This window comes from Scyliorhinus canicula, chromosome 20 (genome assembly GCF_902713615.1).
Source record: "Scyliorhinus canicula chromosome 20, sScyCan1.1, whole genome shotgun sequence".
Lineage (NCBI taxonomy): Eukaryota > Metazoa > Chordata > Chondrichthyes > Carcharhiniformes > Scyliorhinidae > Scyliorhinus > Scyliorhinus canicula.
This window is the reverse complement of record NC_052165.1, coordinates 59,828,745-59,844,352: the sequence shown is the minus strand read 5'-3', so window position 1 is coordinate 59,844,352 and position 15,608 is coordinate 59,828,745. Positions and strand designations below refer to the sequence as shown.

At 43.9% G+C, this 15,608-nt stretch overlaps 1 protein-coding gene across 3 annotated transcripts in view; it reads left to right on the top strand.

The window, feature by feature from the left end:
• Positions 1-15,608, top strand: part of LOC119954705 (rho GTPase-activating protein 8-like) — a 93,019-nt gene that overhangs the window by 13,798 nt on the left and 63,613 nt on the right. The window contains exon 2 of one of the 3 annotated variants that reach the window (XM_038780186.1): positions 4,173-4,221. The exons of the other annotated variants lie outside the window; for them this stretch is intronic. The gene's annotated coding sequence lies outside the window, so the exon portion shown is untranslated. The remainder of the gene's footprint in view (positions 1-4,172; positions 4,222-15,608) is intronic. 3 annotated transcript variants of the gene reach the window in all.

Sequence of the window (15,608 nt, the reverse complement as noted above, 5' to 3'; positions counted from 1 at the left end):
TTTTTAAAGGTGTTCCTTTATTTTTATCTCAGTCTTGTCGTACAATCTCTTTTTTTTTTCTCTTCCCTAACCCCCTCGCCCCAACCAACTTACTGAGTTATCTTATTTCTTTCATGTTACCGTCTTTAAATTGGTTCTGTGTCCTTAGGATTACTGAAACCCAGAATCTATTGAATTTAATCATTGTGTGATCATTGACTTCCAAGATTGTCACAGCTTCCAGTTTGTCGGGGCCATTAATAAATACCAGTTCAAAATGAGTTCTTGTTGTGGCTCCTTTTTGAAGCAGTAGGTCGTAGGACACTCAATGGTTACATCTCCTAACTCTGACTCTGAACCACTGCAGTTTTCCCAGTTTAAAGTATCCTTCTTGTTCTTACATATTCTTCTAATCTCTTTAGTGAGCGACCTGCCTTGCTTTTTACTCCACCCCGCTGATTTATGGTAATCCTCTATTTCACATATACGTGTCTGAGCATGTTAGTTCTTAATATACCAATTAGTTTCCCGCGGGATCAATTTCATTTGCTTCTCAGATATTCATGTTTTTAAATAAATTTGAAGTACCCAATTCTTTTTTTTCCCAATTAAGGGGCAATTTAACGTGGCTAATCCACCTACCACGCACATCTTTGGGTTGTGGGGGTGAGACCCACAGTCTAACCATTGTACCGGCCTCTTCCCAGATATTCATGATGTATAGGACTCCACTTACTCCTTTTCTAGCCACTGTATTTTCTACAATTCATAATTGTCTCTGAATTTCTGTGTCCTTTTGTCTATTTTCTGCTCAATGAACAGTCTTCACTGTAATCTGGTTGCCAAACTTTTCTCCTCTTCTCCCATCCATCAAAGAACATTACAGCGCAGTACAGGCCCTTCGGCCCTCGATGTTGCGCCGACCTGTGAAACCCCTCTAAAGCCCATCTACACTATTCCCTTATCATCCATATGCCTATCCAATGACTATTTGAATGCGTTTAGTGTTGGCGAGTCCACTATTGTTGTAGGCAGGGCATTCCACGCCCCTACTATTCTCTGAGTAAAGAACCTACCTCTGACATCTGTCCTATATCTATCTCCCCTCGTGCTAGACCTCACCATCTGAGGAATAAGGCTCTCGCTGTCCACCCTATCTAATCTTCTGATCAGTTTCAGTGAGTCGTAACTGTTGCCTCAACTTTACACACATATCTTTCTTAAAGTACTTGGGCTGTTTTCGGAAGGGTATTTTTAAGGCAACATTGTTAGTTTCATTATTTTGCTGCTCATTCACAATTTTGCAGCAGAAATGGGGAAATGCTTTGGTAACTGAATGGGCACATGGAATAGCCGAGCCTATTTCTGTGTTGTCACTTGTTTATCCTTATTTAATGTGTCATTTTTGTTCTCTCCTCATCTGTTTAAACGCTTTGGATTCTTTTTGACAACGATGAGGCCAGGCATGTGTGTCTTTAAATAACTATTGACTTTTGCTGAAAGCTTGTAGCTCAGCTTTGTTGCACAATGTTTAAAAGTACTGTGTGTCCAAACAGCTTGTAGAACTGAACCGTAAGGGAGCAGGTAGTTTTCAGCATTGCTGACATGTAGAAACTGATGCTTAAACGTCCGCATTGATTGTCAGCATTTAAATAAACCGCAACCCAACAAATCACAGGGTTCGGTCGATGCCTCCTATTTAAATGGTCCCAGGATTTTTCTTGGTAAATAATAAAGCAGACAGAACAAAAGTATCTGTACATGTATAGAGAACACTTATTAGATTTTTTTAAGGAGTACGGATTATGCAAGCCTCATAAAATTGAACAAGCATGCCCACTTCCCGGTGACAGTTTGTGATTCATTATTTGCATGCTTATTGTGGACTTTGCTTTCAAGTACAGTGTGAATTTACAGGAAGTCTCAGGCCATGTTTATTAACTGGCTTTTAAAGATCCAGTGCTGTAAAATGTTTTGCCATGCTTATATATCAGGCAGGGCACAATCGTGAGACAACAAAACTTCTATATTTAAAACAAAATGTATTTTATTACAAACATATATCACAACAGGTTACAACAAATAAACATTCCGGGAAACATACTTCACAGTCTGTACAAATTGTTTCCTCAAATACGGTCACATACATTCCCCCATCTTTTCACCCCTCTGCAGAGCCCGTTAACTCATATTTTATCTTCTCCAACCACAGGAAGTCCTATAGGTCACTCAACTAAGCCACTACCCTCAGTGGCGATGCCAACCGCCACACCAGCAAAAGGTGCCGCGGTGCAATGAGTGAGGCGAAGGCCACGACATTGGACTTCCTCCTAACCATGAGCTCCAGCTTCTCTGAAACCCCAAATATCATCACCTAAGTGTTCAGGTCCACCTCCTCCTCCACTATCCTGGCTAAGACCATGAACACTGCCGCCCGGAATCTTCCCAATTTTTCACAACCCCAAAACATGTGCGTGTGATTCGCTGGCGCCCACCCTCGCCTCTCACATGCATCTGTTACCCTCTGGAAGAACCCATTCATTCTTGCCTGAGTCATATGCACCCTGTGCACCACCTTAAACTGTATCAAGGCTGATCCTTGCACAGGAGGAGGTCCTTTTTACCTTGCGCAGTGTCTCACTCCATATGCCCCAATTAATCTCCCCTTCCCATTTCTCCCTGATATCTGAACTCACTCCCCCTCGGCAGCTTTACCCTCTCCCTTAGCCCTTCCAGACTGGTGAACCCTTCCTCCAAATACAGATCCCTCACCTTTACCAGCCCCACTTCCCTCCCCTCCCACCTCCTGTATACACTATCCAATTCTCGCACAACGGCGTTAACACCGACATCCATTCCACCCTAAAATGCCTCAATTAATTCCATATCTTCACCCTGGATTGCACCACCGGGCTCCTGAATACCTACTCACAGCCATCGGCAACGCTGCTGTCACCATAGCTCTCAAACTGGACCCCTTACCAGATTCCACCTCCATCCTAACCCACTCTACCTCTTCTCTTTCACACTATCGCCGCACCTTATCCATATTTGCCACCCAATAATAATGAAGCAGGTTTGACAATGCCACCCCCTGCTGCCTCTGCCTTTGGAGCAGGGTCCTCCCCACCTTCGGCACCTTCCCCACCCATACAAAGTCTAAAATGATTGTGTCCAATTTCCGAACAAAGGCCTTTGGTATAAAGATCGGGAGAGCCTGAAAAATAAACAAGAACCTCAGCAGAATATTTTTTTCACCACTTGGACCCTCCCCGTCAACGTCAACTGCAGTGTATCTTGCCTCCTGAGACCCCCCCCCCCCCCCCCCCCCCCCCCGGCTTCTTCCACCAGCTTTGTTAAGTTCCACTTATGGTGCCCATTCTCTCATGACCTGAATCCCCAAATACCTCAACATCTATATTCTAATTACAACACATGAGATAAAGTTCAGTTTAATAGAGCACCACGAATATAAAGTAAGCAAGAGCAGATCTCCCAATTATACAAAACACTGACAAATAGTGAAACTGGACATTTCTCAGCATTAAGCAAGCTGGCTACAAATGCCGTTTTGAGTTGAAGAGCAGCAGATGTGTGGTTATCTTCATCATCAACAGGTTTTTATTATAAATAATTCACTCCATAGAGACCCAATGACATTGGGGCCCACAGTTTGGCTGCTGTTTGCTCTGCATTTAATCCAGTAAACACAATCCCTCCATTCATAGGTTTAAGGTGTGAGGGGCAAAGTTTAGGGGAGATGTGCGAGGGAAGTTTTTATTGTGTTAAGCACAGTAAGATAACACAGGCTGCAACTGGATGCAGCTTTACCTGAGAGATGCTCCACACCTTGAAGTTAGTTCAATATGATTTATTGAACCTGTCACAGTTAGCACAATCCTCTGTGAGTTCAACTCTCTGCTAACCTAGTGTGATTAATCTGTCTGACTGAACCAGACTAGCTCTTAGCCACGTGTTGTAGGAGTTATATGATATGTACACCCTGACTCTCACTGTCAATGTCACCAGTGGAAAGAGGCGGAGTGAATGCCTCGTGCCTTTTATAGTGGGAAACCACCCCCAAGTGTTCTGCCTGCTGATCGGTTATGTCCTGTTCTCTGTATTCATTAGCTGCCTGTTTGTATCTCATTATGTGCATGTCTGCATATTAAGACAGGATTTTTTTTACACAGAGGGGAGTGAGTGCCTGTAACACGCTGCCGGAGGAGCTGGTTGAAGCAGGTACGATATTGATGTTAAATGGGCGTCTTGACAAATACATTAACAGGATGGGAATAAGGGATACGGACCCCGGAAGTGTAGAAGATTTTAGGCTAGATGGGCAGCATGGCCGGCCCAGGTTTGAAGGGGCGAAGGGTTCATCTGCAGTACCTTTCTTTGTTTTGTTCAGCAGTAGTAATTCTGGACTTACGAATGCAATCCCCAATTGTGGGAGGAAACCCGAGTACCTGGATGAAATCCATGCAGATACTGCGAGAAAGTGTACAGACTATCCCCCAAGGACGGAATTGAACCTGTCTGGGATTTTTTATGAATAAAGTATATTTTTGCAAAAAAAAGTTAAAAGGCTCTCACTGTTTGCAGGGGATCTTCTTTCTGGTCTGTGCCAACAAGTGGGCAAGTTTCAGGGCTAGAAGTGACTGCTGTATTTCTGATTTTGAACCACTTTGCACATGCAACCTTACATTTGTTTTTGTCTTTCTGCTGTGCTCTGGTATCCATTTCCAGTATAAACACAATGATATTTTTGTGACTACTGATAACCAAGATGCACACACAACGCACAAGCTGTTCTGTATAATGTTGCAATATCAAAGTTCTTGGGTGGTATATTTCAAAACCTCTGCCTTTAAGGATGGGTGTGTGGTGTAACGGGGGTTTAGCACAGTGGGCTAAATAGCTGGCTTGTAAAGCAGACTAAGGCAGGCCAGCAGCGTGGGTTCAATTCCCGTCCCAGCCTCCCGAACAGATGCCGGAATGTGGTGACTAGGAGCTTTTCACAGTAACATTGTTAAAGCCTACTTGTGACAATAAGCGATTTTCAACATAGGAGAAGGCCATTCGGCCCCTTGAGCCTGCTTTGCCATTCAACAAGATCATGGCTGATCGTCTACCTTGTCATTTTCCTGTGCTATTCCCACACCCTTTGATGTTACTAGAATCTAGAAATTTTTGAATCTCTGCCTTGAACTTAATGATTGAGCTTCCACAGCCCTCTGGGTCTGATAATGTCAGATAAAGATTCACCACTCTCTGAGAGGAGTCCTAAATGGCTTGCCCCTTATTCTGAGGCTGTTAATCCTGACCTATTTATACTGTGGAGTGTGTTTGAGGACAATGGACATTTGCACAAGAACTTAGTGTAAATTTACATTTGCACTTAGAAAAATACAGCACAGAACAGGCCCTTCGGCCCACGATGTTGTGCCGATCCTTTGTCCGAAATTAATCGTAGATTATCATAGAATTTAGTGCAGGAGGAAATTGTTGTCCTTTTCTCAGCCTTAGAAGCAGACTTTCCTTTCATTTAAAGGGATCAAGAACAGACTCATTAATGCAACTCAGACAAAAAGAGCCTGCAAGATTAGATTGGATAGGGAAAATAATGGCTGAAGAGATACAATAGGTGGGGTGGAGTTGCATTGTTGATTTAAAGAAGATAATGATACAATATGGAGGCAAGATATTACCAGTAAAGAATTGTGCATGATGTCAATTCGGAGCCTGTATAAGTCAAATGATGGACTCTGCCTGAATCGATCGACAGCAATGGTTTATGGCTGCTGCTGGCAGCATCCAGCTATTGTAGACACAAAATAAAACATTCTCCAAAGGGGTTATTTTTCTCCTTCATATGCCAGGAAAAATGTTACTTTGCTCTGACAGCACATATGCTGACTAAAGTGAACAAGTAAATTATACAGAAGTTTGGTTGCATAGATTGTCACATACAAGTCCATCCAATTTTAATTTTTGTTTTTTGGTGGCAAAATTCATTTTTAGACCTATACTTAGGCCCACACTCCTTTTCCATTGATAGGGAGTCAGTAGGAATCGGCCTCTGTTTTATTCACATTACAAAGACAGCACATGTTTACAAGAGGATGTGGAGGAGTTTAAGACACACCCACATAGAGACGATTCCATGTGGTGAAAGAAGAACAGACATGCAATAGTAAACGGTTTAGCTCAGTGGGCTAAACAGCTGGTTTGTGATGCAGAACAAGGCCAGCAGCGTGGGTTCAATTCCTGTATCAGCTGAGAATTCTGAATTCTCCCTCTGTGTACCCGAACAGGCGCCGGAATGTGGCGACGATGGGCTTTTCACGGTAACTTCATTGCAGTGTTACTGTAAGCCTGCTTGTGACAATAAAGATTATTTATTTTTATTTACTATACCCAGCAATAGGGCAGCACGGTGGCCAAGTGGTTAGCACAACCGCCTCACTGCGCTGAGGTCCCAGGTTCGATCCCGGCTCTGGGTCACTGTCTGTGTGGAGTTTGCACATTCTCTCCGTGTCTGCGTGGGTTTCGCCCCCACAACCCAAAAAATGTGCAGAGTAGGTGGATTGGCCACGCTAAATTGCCCCTTAATTGGAAAAAATAATTGGGTAATCTAAATTTATATTTAAAAAAAGGCTCTACCCAGCAACCAAACTGTAGAGTGGAAAGGTCCTCATACTGTTCTTGTGAAAACCACACCTGTCAAAAGTAGTGCTCGCTTGCTTTGACCAATGGAATAAAATTAAAGCCTATGGTAAGCTTCGAATGGAAAACCATGCTGAAAATTGACTTGCCTGCAAACGTTTTTGTGCACGTCGGTGACTGTTAGATGGATATGGATGGGGGGGAAGTTGTGGATCAATTTTAATGTGTAGCACAGGTGTCCTGGTGGGCTACACAAAATTGCATCTTATTAGTATGGGACATGTTCAAAGCTCATGTAACTTGAGGTCAATAGACCCCAGTGAAGAGATAACAACATCTAAAATTGTAGTTGTATTCAATGGGGAAGGTGTCTAACATCCATAGTTCAAATTTTGGATGGATGCCTTAGCAAGCCTTTCAAAGATCATGTTTACACCAACTAAAACCAATGGCTGTTGGGGAGAAATAAATCTTGCAAAGAGTTGAAATATGTGTGCTGATGGTGCTACCCCTTTTGATGTTTTTGTCATTAAATTGCATTAAAAAATGCTAAATATCCAACTCGATGTGTGGAGATTAAGATTATTTATTTTGGTGGGATGATTCTGAAATCGAAAGTGCTAAATCCGATCCAAAGTGGAATGCTTCCAATAATCCGAGTGAATTCGATTAACTCTTTGCAAGGATGCAGAAGACAACAAATCTTGACAGTTTTTAAAACATTTTGATTATGGTTAAATGTTTCCTTATGGAATTAATTCACAGCTGTTGTATTGATTTGACTGAATTTGCATTACGGGCGATATGTTTTTTTCCCCCATGTTACAAAATGGCAATTGTTTACACCAACACTAGCAGTTCACAGTTCAACCTGTGAACTGCCAGTGTTGGTGTAAACAATTGCCATTTTGTAACAATGGGGGGGAAAAACATATCGGCCGTAATGCAAATATATGCCAACTCGCGTTGGTGCAGGAATTTTTTTGAGGTATGAAATGTCGACTTGTATGTTGCGAAGGGTCACAAAGGAACCACACCGTGTTTGTTGAAACAAAAGCTCAATTTATTTTATAACTACTATTATATATAGTTTCAGTAGTTCCCTTCTGGGTCTTCTCTCTAGCCGGTGCCTAACTGACCTGCTTTGTACACCACACAACTATACATTGTTTAGAGGTCCCCTGCCCCCTTAACAGAGGAGCTGGTATTTTGCAAGGTTCATGGGGAATTTAATTGTTCCCACCCATAGGCTATTTGTGGGTTATAACCGGCACCATACCAGTACGTCTGCCCTTTAGTTGGGAACCTGGTACTATTCTTTGCTGAAAGAAGAAACTATATAGAGTAGCCTCTCAATTGTCCTTACAGATATTAATATATATAATAGATGTTTTCAAACAACTTTAGTGATTCTGTCAATCACAATGCTTCTGACCCATGATTAGTCATTGCCTTTTCTTTCAAAGGATGTGGGAGTTGTTGGCTCGGCCAATATTTATTACCCATTCTTAATTGCCCTTGAAGGTGGTAGTGAGCTGCCTTCTTGAACTGCTGCAATCCATGTGGTGCAGGTACACCCACAGTGCTGTTGGGGAGTTCCAAGATTTTGATCAGATGACAGTGTAGGAACGGTGATATATTTCAAAGTAAGGATTTTGAATTGCTTGGAGGAGAACGTCCAGGTAGTGGTGTTCCCAGGTATCTGCTGCTTTTGCCCTTCTGCATGGTAGTGGTTGTGTGTTTGGAAGGTGTTGACTAATCTTGGTAAGTTCCTGCAATCAATGCTTTTGATGGTACACTACTGCCACTATAACAGTGATGGAGGCAGTGAATGTTTGTGGATTGGATGCTAATCAAGTAGGCTGCTTTGTTCTGGATGGTGTCAAACTTCTTGAGCGTTGTTGAAGCTGCACTCATCCACACAAGTGGGGCGTATCTCATCGCACTCCTGACTTGTTCTTTGTAGGTGGTGAACAGGCTTTGGGTAGTCATAAGGTGAGTTAATAGTTTCAGAATTCCTAACCTCTGATCTGCTCTTGTAACTGAATTATAGCTAGTTCAGTTCAGTTACTGGTTAATGGTAAATCCTCAGGGTGTTGATAGTGGGCGATAAGGCTAGTGATGTCATTGACTCTCAAGAGGCGATGATTAGATTATTCCTTTTCTTCAAAATAGATTTAGAGTACCCAATTCATTTTTTTCCAATTAAGGGGCAATTTAGCGTGGCCTATCCACCTACCCTGCACATCTTTGAGCTGTGGGGGCGAAACCCACACAAACACTGGGAGAATGTGCAAACTCCACATGAACAGTGACCCAGAGCCGGGATCGAACCCGGGACCTCAGCGGCATGAGGCAGCAATGCTAACCACTGCACCGCCGTGCTGTCCCGGTTAGATTCTTCCTTGCTGGAAATGCTCATTGCCTGGAACTTACTTGTATGGTGTGAATGTTAACTTGCCACTTGACAGGGCAGCACGGTGGCGCAGTGGGTTAGCACTGTGGCCTCACGGCGCCGAGGTCCCAGGTTCGATCCCGGCTCTGGGTCACTGTCTGTGTGGAGTTTGCACATTCTCCCCGTGTTTGCGTAGGTTTCGTCCCCACAACCCAAAGATGTGCCGGCTAGGTGGATTGGCCACACTAAATTGCCCCTTAATTGGAAAAAATGAATTGGGTACTCTAAATTTTTTTTTAAACTTGCCACTTGACAGCACAAGCCTGGATATTGTCCAGAGCTTCAGTATCTGAGGAGTCGTGAATGGTGTTGAACATTGTGCATCAGCAAACATCCACACTTCTGACATTATGATGCACTGAAGGTCATTGATGAAGCAACTGAAGCAATTTGGACCTAGGACACTACGCTGAGGAACTTTCAGCTCACCGTAACCACACAAGATTCATTTACATATGTAAATTACTGATGTGTGTTTTATTTCCAACCAGTGTAAAATACTTTTTTCCAACCAGTGTAAAATTGGAATTCTTTTTTACTTGCAGGTTAGGCAGATTGGCCACGCTAAATTGCCCCTTAATTGGAAAAAATAATTGGGTACTCTAAATTTAAAAAGAAATAGTTTTGCATTTTACCATAGTTTTGCTTTTCTTTTAACTATCAGCAATAATGGTAACATTACCAAAGGAGCAGGTTTTCTGATCTTGCTGGACTGGGCTGGATACAGCTGACAACAGAGTTGCAGTCATTATTGCAGAAGTGTTTCAGTGTTTTCCTGTTTATTAATGTTTTGCATCTCCCAAATAACTAGGCTCAGTTACTGTTTGCTCATCAAAACAAATTCAATTAAGATGTAAACATTAAATAAATGTTATGAATTTAAATATGCCATTTGATGGTATATAATTCAAACATGCCATCAAAATGTTTTGGTGTGGATTTATCTTGGCTTCTGCCACCATGTTTTGAAGGCTTTTGGTGATTGGTGTGGTTTCACTAATACCGTGCTGTCTTGGCTTAACCAAACCTTGGCGAGCTTCACTTCCCTTTGGACAGACTTGAGATGGTGTGGTAAACGTTTTATTATAATCTATTTTCAAAGACCTTCATATTAAGCGCAAGGTATACAGGATAATGTCTGCGCTGCATCTAACTCTCTTGATTACTGATTGTCACAATTACAGCACCAATAATAATAATCTTTATTAGCGTCACAAGTAGACTTGCATTAACTCTACAATGAAGTTACTGTGAAAAACCCCTAGTCGCCACATTCCAGCACCTGTTCGGGTACACTGAGGGAGAATTCAGAATGTCCAATTCACCTAACAAGTACGCCTTTCGGGACTTGTGGGAAGAAAAGGGAGTGCCCGGAGGAAACCCATGCAGTTTAGGGGGAGAACACGCAGACTCCGCACAGACATTGACCCAAATGCCATCATACATTAATCCATTCATGTTTTCAACGAAAATGTACTTTTAAAGATCAACTAGAATTGATGGCATTATGGGTAGAATTGTTTTAAGAAGTGCAGCCCTCTAGAGAATGCATTGATTAAAGAGAGCGATTAGATGGCAAATGGGGCACTCCAACTAACCTCTCAAAACCTCTATGCTCTGAAACATCACTCTCTTTACGGGCTTTCACTCCCTGCTATGGATGTTGGCAGAGGACAGGATTTGGCTCAGTTGTGATGCCAATGCAGTAAAATAGCCAGAATACAAATCCGGATCACTTGCTGGTATGGCTGGCATCTTCAGAACAGCATGAGCCGTGGAATTGTAAGGCCCTGACGTGTCGTCTGAAGGTTATTTCTGAGGCAGTAAACTGTGGGATGTGTCTTTCCTTCCATTTATGATGTAAAAAGCAACAAGATACAGAGAATTAATGATTTTTCTTGATGGATTTTATAAACTCTCACAAATACTTTTAATAACAGGGAAATGTATGTTAAAAGAAATATATTTATTTGCATAATTAAAGACTGCAAAAAAAGATGAATGCAAGTGATTCACAATATGGTTATATCATGCCAAATAATTGCTGAAGTATTATTTAATGATGGCAGATTAAATATTGTCATTGAAATATTAATGCTGTAGTTTTTTCGCTCTCATACATCTCCAGTGACAGGCAATTTATTTATCTTCTATTGTGCTTCATGAAATCCATTTGAGGGGTAATCAGATTGCAAGCAAACTGCATTTTATCGCTGTGGCAACACGGTTTTTAAAAGGAATCCTTCAATTTGAAAATCAAAAGAGGTTCAGTGTTGTGAAAAGGGACACAATGTACAGTACATTTCATTTCTATTCTGTTTAGGCAAGGAAACTTAATGAAAGCTTATGATCTTGTGCGTATATCAGAAGTGAGATGTAGCATTATCACGGAGGAACAGAAAATGTCTTTTTGAAAAGAAATCAATTTCCTGTGTCTGTCGGCATAAAATGTTCTTTTCGCCTCCAAACTTCCTGACTATTTTTAATAATACTTTGCATGTGTCAAATACTGGACAGCGTTGTCTTTCGTTCAGTTAAGTTAATTGGATATCTACAATAAATAAAGTTTTCACAGGTATTTTGCACAGTGTTGGTGGCGGCTTATTTATTATTCTGAATTTGTCTGAAATGTTATTATAGTTGGCCTTTTATTACAGCCGGGCTACAGAGGCATCAAATGTTGAATTCCCCTCCCGAGTGGGTTAAGGGTGGAGTGGGAATACTGTCCACTGAAGCTAATCTGCACTTAAAGCACTACTATCACTGAGCGGTAATGCTGTTCCTGGCAGGTGTGTCATTGGTGGAAAGGAGGGAAATTCCATTCTGGTGCTCACTTTTTTTTTTAAAAACTGCGTCAATTTAAGGTGAGCACCATTTTCTGAGACACAGAAGAACGGAAACGTTTGATGCAGCGCCGGGTTTAAATGGCACTCCTAAAATGAAGCACGGAGGACAGAGAGCTCTGTACAACAGTGATGCAGCCTGAGGTGCTGGAGGCAGTCAGTACAACTTGCACTACTCCAGACAGGAAGCAAAAGGTAGAAAAAATGGGCCTTTTTCTGATTGGCACACAGTGACTAGTGTGGTACCGCAGTGACCTGTGCTGTGAACTCCAACTGTTCACATTATCTCCAAATTTGCAGATGATAGAAAGTTGGGTGCGAGGGTGAGCTGCGAGGAGGATATAGAGATGCTTCAGCGGGATTTGGACAGGCTGAGTGAGTGGGCACATACATGGCAGATGAAGTATAATGTGGATAAATGTGAGGTTAATCACTTTGGTAGATAATCACTTTGGGAGCAAAAATAGGAAGGCAGATTAGTATTTGACTGGGTGTAAATTGAGTGAGGTGAATACTCAGCGAGACCTTGGGTGTCCTAGTGCAGCAGTCACTGAAAGTAAGCGCACAGGCACAGCAGGGAGTAAAGAATGCAAATGGTATGTTGGCCTTCATAGCGAGAGGATTTTGAGTATAGGAATAGAGATGTTTTACTGCAATTGTATAGGGCATTGGTGAGGCCACACCTGAGTATTGTGTGCAGTTTGGTGTCCTTATCTGAGGAATGATGTTCTTGCTATGGAGGGAGTACAGCGAAGGTTAACCAGGCTGATTCCTGGGATGGCGGCACTGTCATATGAGGAGAGACTAAATCAGTTAGGAATATATTCATTGGAGTTTAGTAGAGTGAAAGGGGTTCTCCTAGAAACTTACAAAATTCTGACAGGATTAAACCGGGCAGATTCAGAAAGAATGTTCCCAATGGTGGCGGAACTAGGGGTCATAGTTTGAGGATATGGGGTAAACCTTTTAAAGGACTGAGGTGAGGAGAGGTTTCTGCACCCACATAATGGTAAATCTGTGGAATTTGCTACACAGAAAGTAGTTGAGGCCAAAACGTGTAATTTCAAGAAGGAATTAGATATAGCTCTTGGGGCTAAAGGGATCAAGGGATATAGAGGGAAAGGCGGTATCAGGGTATTGAACTTAATGATCAGCCACAAAAATAATGAAGGGCCAAATGGCTCCTCCTGCTTCTATTTTCTCTGTTTCTACTCCAAAAGCTGACACACCGGCCAAAAGGATCGATGATGTCACCAGGATGGTCAAGATATGACGAGGTGCTATTGTCACTGAGGTCTTTATTCAGCTCCTGATCTTTTGGTTTTTTTTCAACATTTATGTGGACCCGGAGTCTCAATCCAGATACTTGAGGACAAGGCCTGTTCTCTATGCCTTACTCACCAAAGTTGACATGAAACTACAGCACCGAAAGAATCTGAGAATCTTGTGCCCAGCGCAGTTTGTGGAGTGGGGGGTACCCTGGTGCTGGTAATGAATCTGCAGGGATTACAAGATCGCGGTGAATAGTGCTTCACCCCTGGTCTGTTACCTGATGCCCAAAGTGGAAGATTTATACGTGAAACTGGCTAGTGGGTGTTCCTTTACGAAGCTCAATATGGGGCATACCTATTGACAAGTGGAACTGGGCCATGCTTCCAGGAAATACGCAACTATGAACCCCCATATATATTTATTTGAATACACCTGCCTTCTGTTGGAGGTCTCATCTGCTGTGGCAATCTTCCAACGAGTGATGGAGGGTATTACTCAGGATGTGCCAAAGGTAGCTGTATACTTGGATGACTTGCTCATCACAGGTGCCACCAATGAGGAACACATGGACAGCCTGCAAGAAGTGCTCAGATGGTCCTCCCAAGTGAGCGCCCATCTGAAGAGGAGCAATTGTATGTTCCAAGTGAAGATAGTAACATACTTGGGGCACAGGGTGGACGGAGTCTATAAAAGGAGCCCCAAATAGCGCCACTGAACTCCAGTCATTTTTAGGCCTGGTGAATGATTCTGGGAAATTCTTCTCCCACATTACGACCCAGTTGGACTGCGAGTCACGGCGTGCGATGCCTCCCCCTATGGCATTAGGTCAGTGGTGGCCCACAGATGGGACAATGTCATGGAACTCCCTAATGCTTTTGCTTCGAGGATGGTGGCGGATGCAGAACAATGTTGTGCCCAAATAGAGAAGGAAGGCTTGATGTCAAGAAATTCCATAAATAAGCACTTCTCCATTGTGACCGATCACAAGCCTCAGCTGGTCCTTTTTTAAAATAAATTTAGAGTACCCAATTCATTTTTTCCAATTGAGGGGCAATTTAGCGTGTTCAATCCACCTACCTTGCGCATCTTTGGGTTGTGGGGGCAAAACCCACGCAGACACGGGGAAAATGTGCAAACTCCACACGGACAATGACCCAGAGCCGGGATTAACCTGGGACCTCGGCGCCGTGAGACTGCAGTGCTACCATTGCGCCACCGTGCTGCCCAGCTGATCCTTTTTGAAGAGGACAAGGGGAATCTCTCCATTGCATCAGGCGGATTCCGCATTGGGCACTACTGCTCACTGCATTATAGGTATTTGTTCGAACAGCGACCGGGTACACAGCCGACACTGGCGCCCTTTGTCATCTCCCATTGCCCATCAGTCCACCGCCCCCGCCAGTGGTAGATGAATTGGTAGCAATTCTCCAATTGTATGGATACTCTGCATATCCATACAATCTTCGACGACTCCCCACGTGGGACTGCCCCTCCTCCATTGTGCCCGTCAACCGGTGTGTGTTTTCCCCCCCCCCACCAAACCCGCAGAAAGCCCGCGCTTTTGCCCTGCCCGGCCCCGCCTCCTCCAGGGCTCCTCCCATTGTCAGTCCCCCCCCACCAGCTCCCCGAACCCGTCCACCCGACCCCTACATAAAAACCCATATAGAAAAAACAAAACAACATCCCCCACCCTCCCTCAGGCCAACCCACATCTTACACCAAACCAAGCAATACAAATGCAGTATTATACAGCATCCCTCCATCCTAGACCCTCAGTTTGAGTCCAATTTCTCGGTTTGCTCAAAGGCCCACGCCTCCTCCGGGGACTAATGGTGCCGATCCTTATAGGTGACCCACAGACGCGCCGGCTGCAACATGCTGAACTTAACCCTCCATCTGTGGAGCACCGCCTTCATCCGGTTAAACCCGGCCCTCCGCCTCGCCACCTCCGCACTCCAGTCCTGGAAGATCCGCACCTCCGTGTTCTCCCACTTGCTGCTCCGCTCCTTCTTGGCCCACCGGAGCACACATTCACGATCCACGAACCGATGAAACCTCACCAGCACCGCCCGCGGCGGCTCGTTCGGCTTGGGCCTCCTAGCCAGAATTCTGTGGGCCCCCTCCAACTCCAGGGGCCCCTGGAAGGACCCAGCCCCCATCAGCGAGTTTAGCATAGTCACCACATAGGCCGCTAGGTCCGACCCCTCCAGCCCCTCCGTGACTCCCAGGATCTGCAAATTCTTCCTCCTCGACCGGTTGTCCAGCTCCTTGAACCGCTCCTGCCATCTTTTATGGAGCGCCTCGTGCATCTCCACCTTCCCCGCCACGGCCACGACCTCATCCTCCCTTTCGGAGGCCTGCTGCTGCAGCTCCCGGAACGCAGCCCCCTG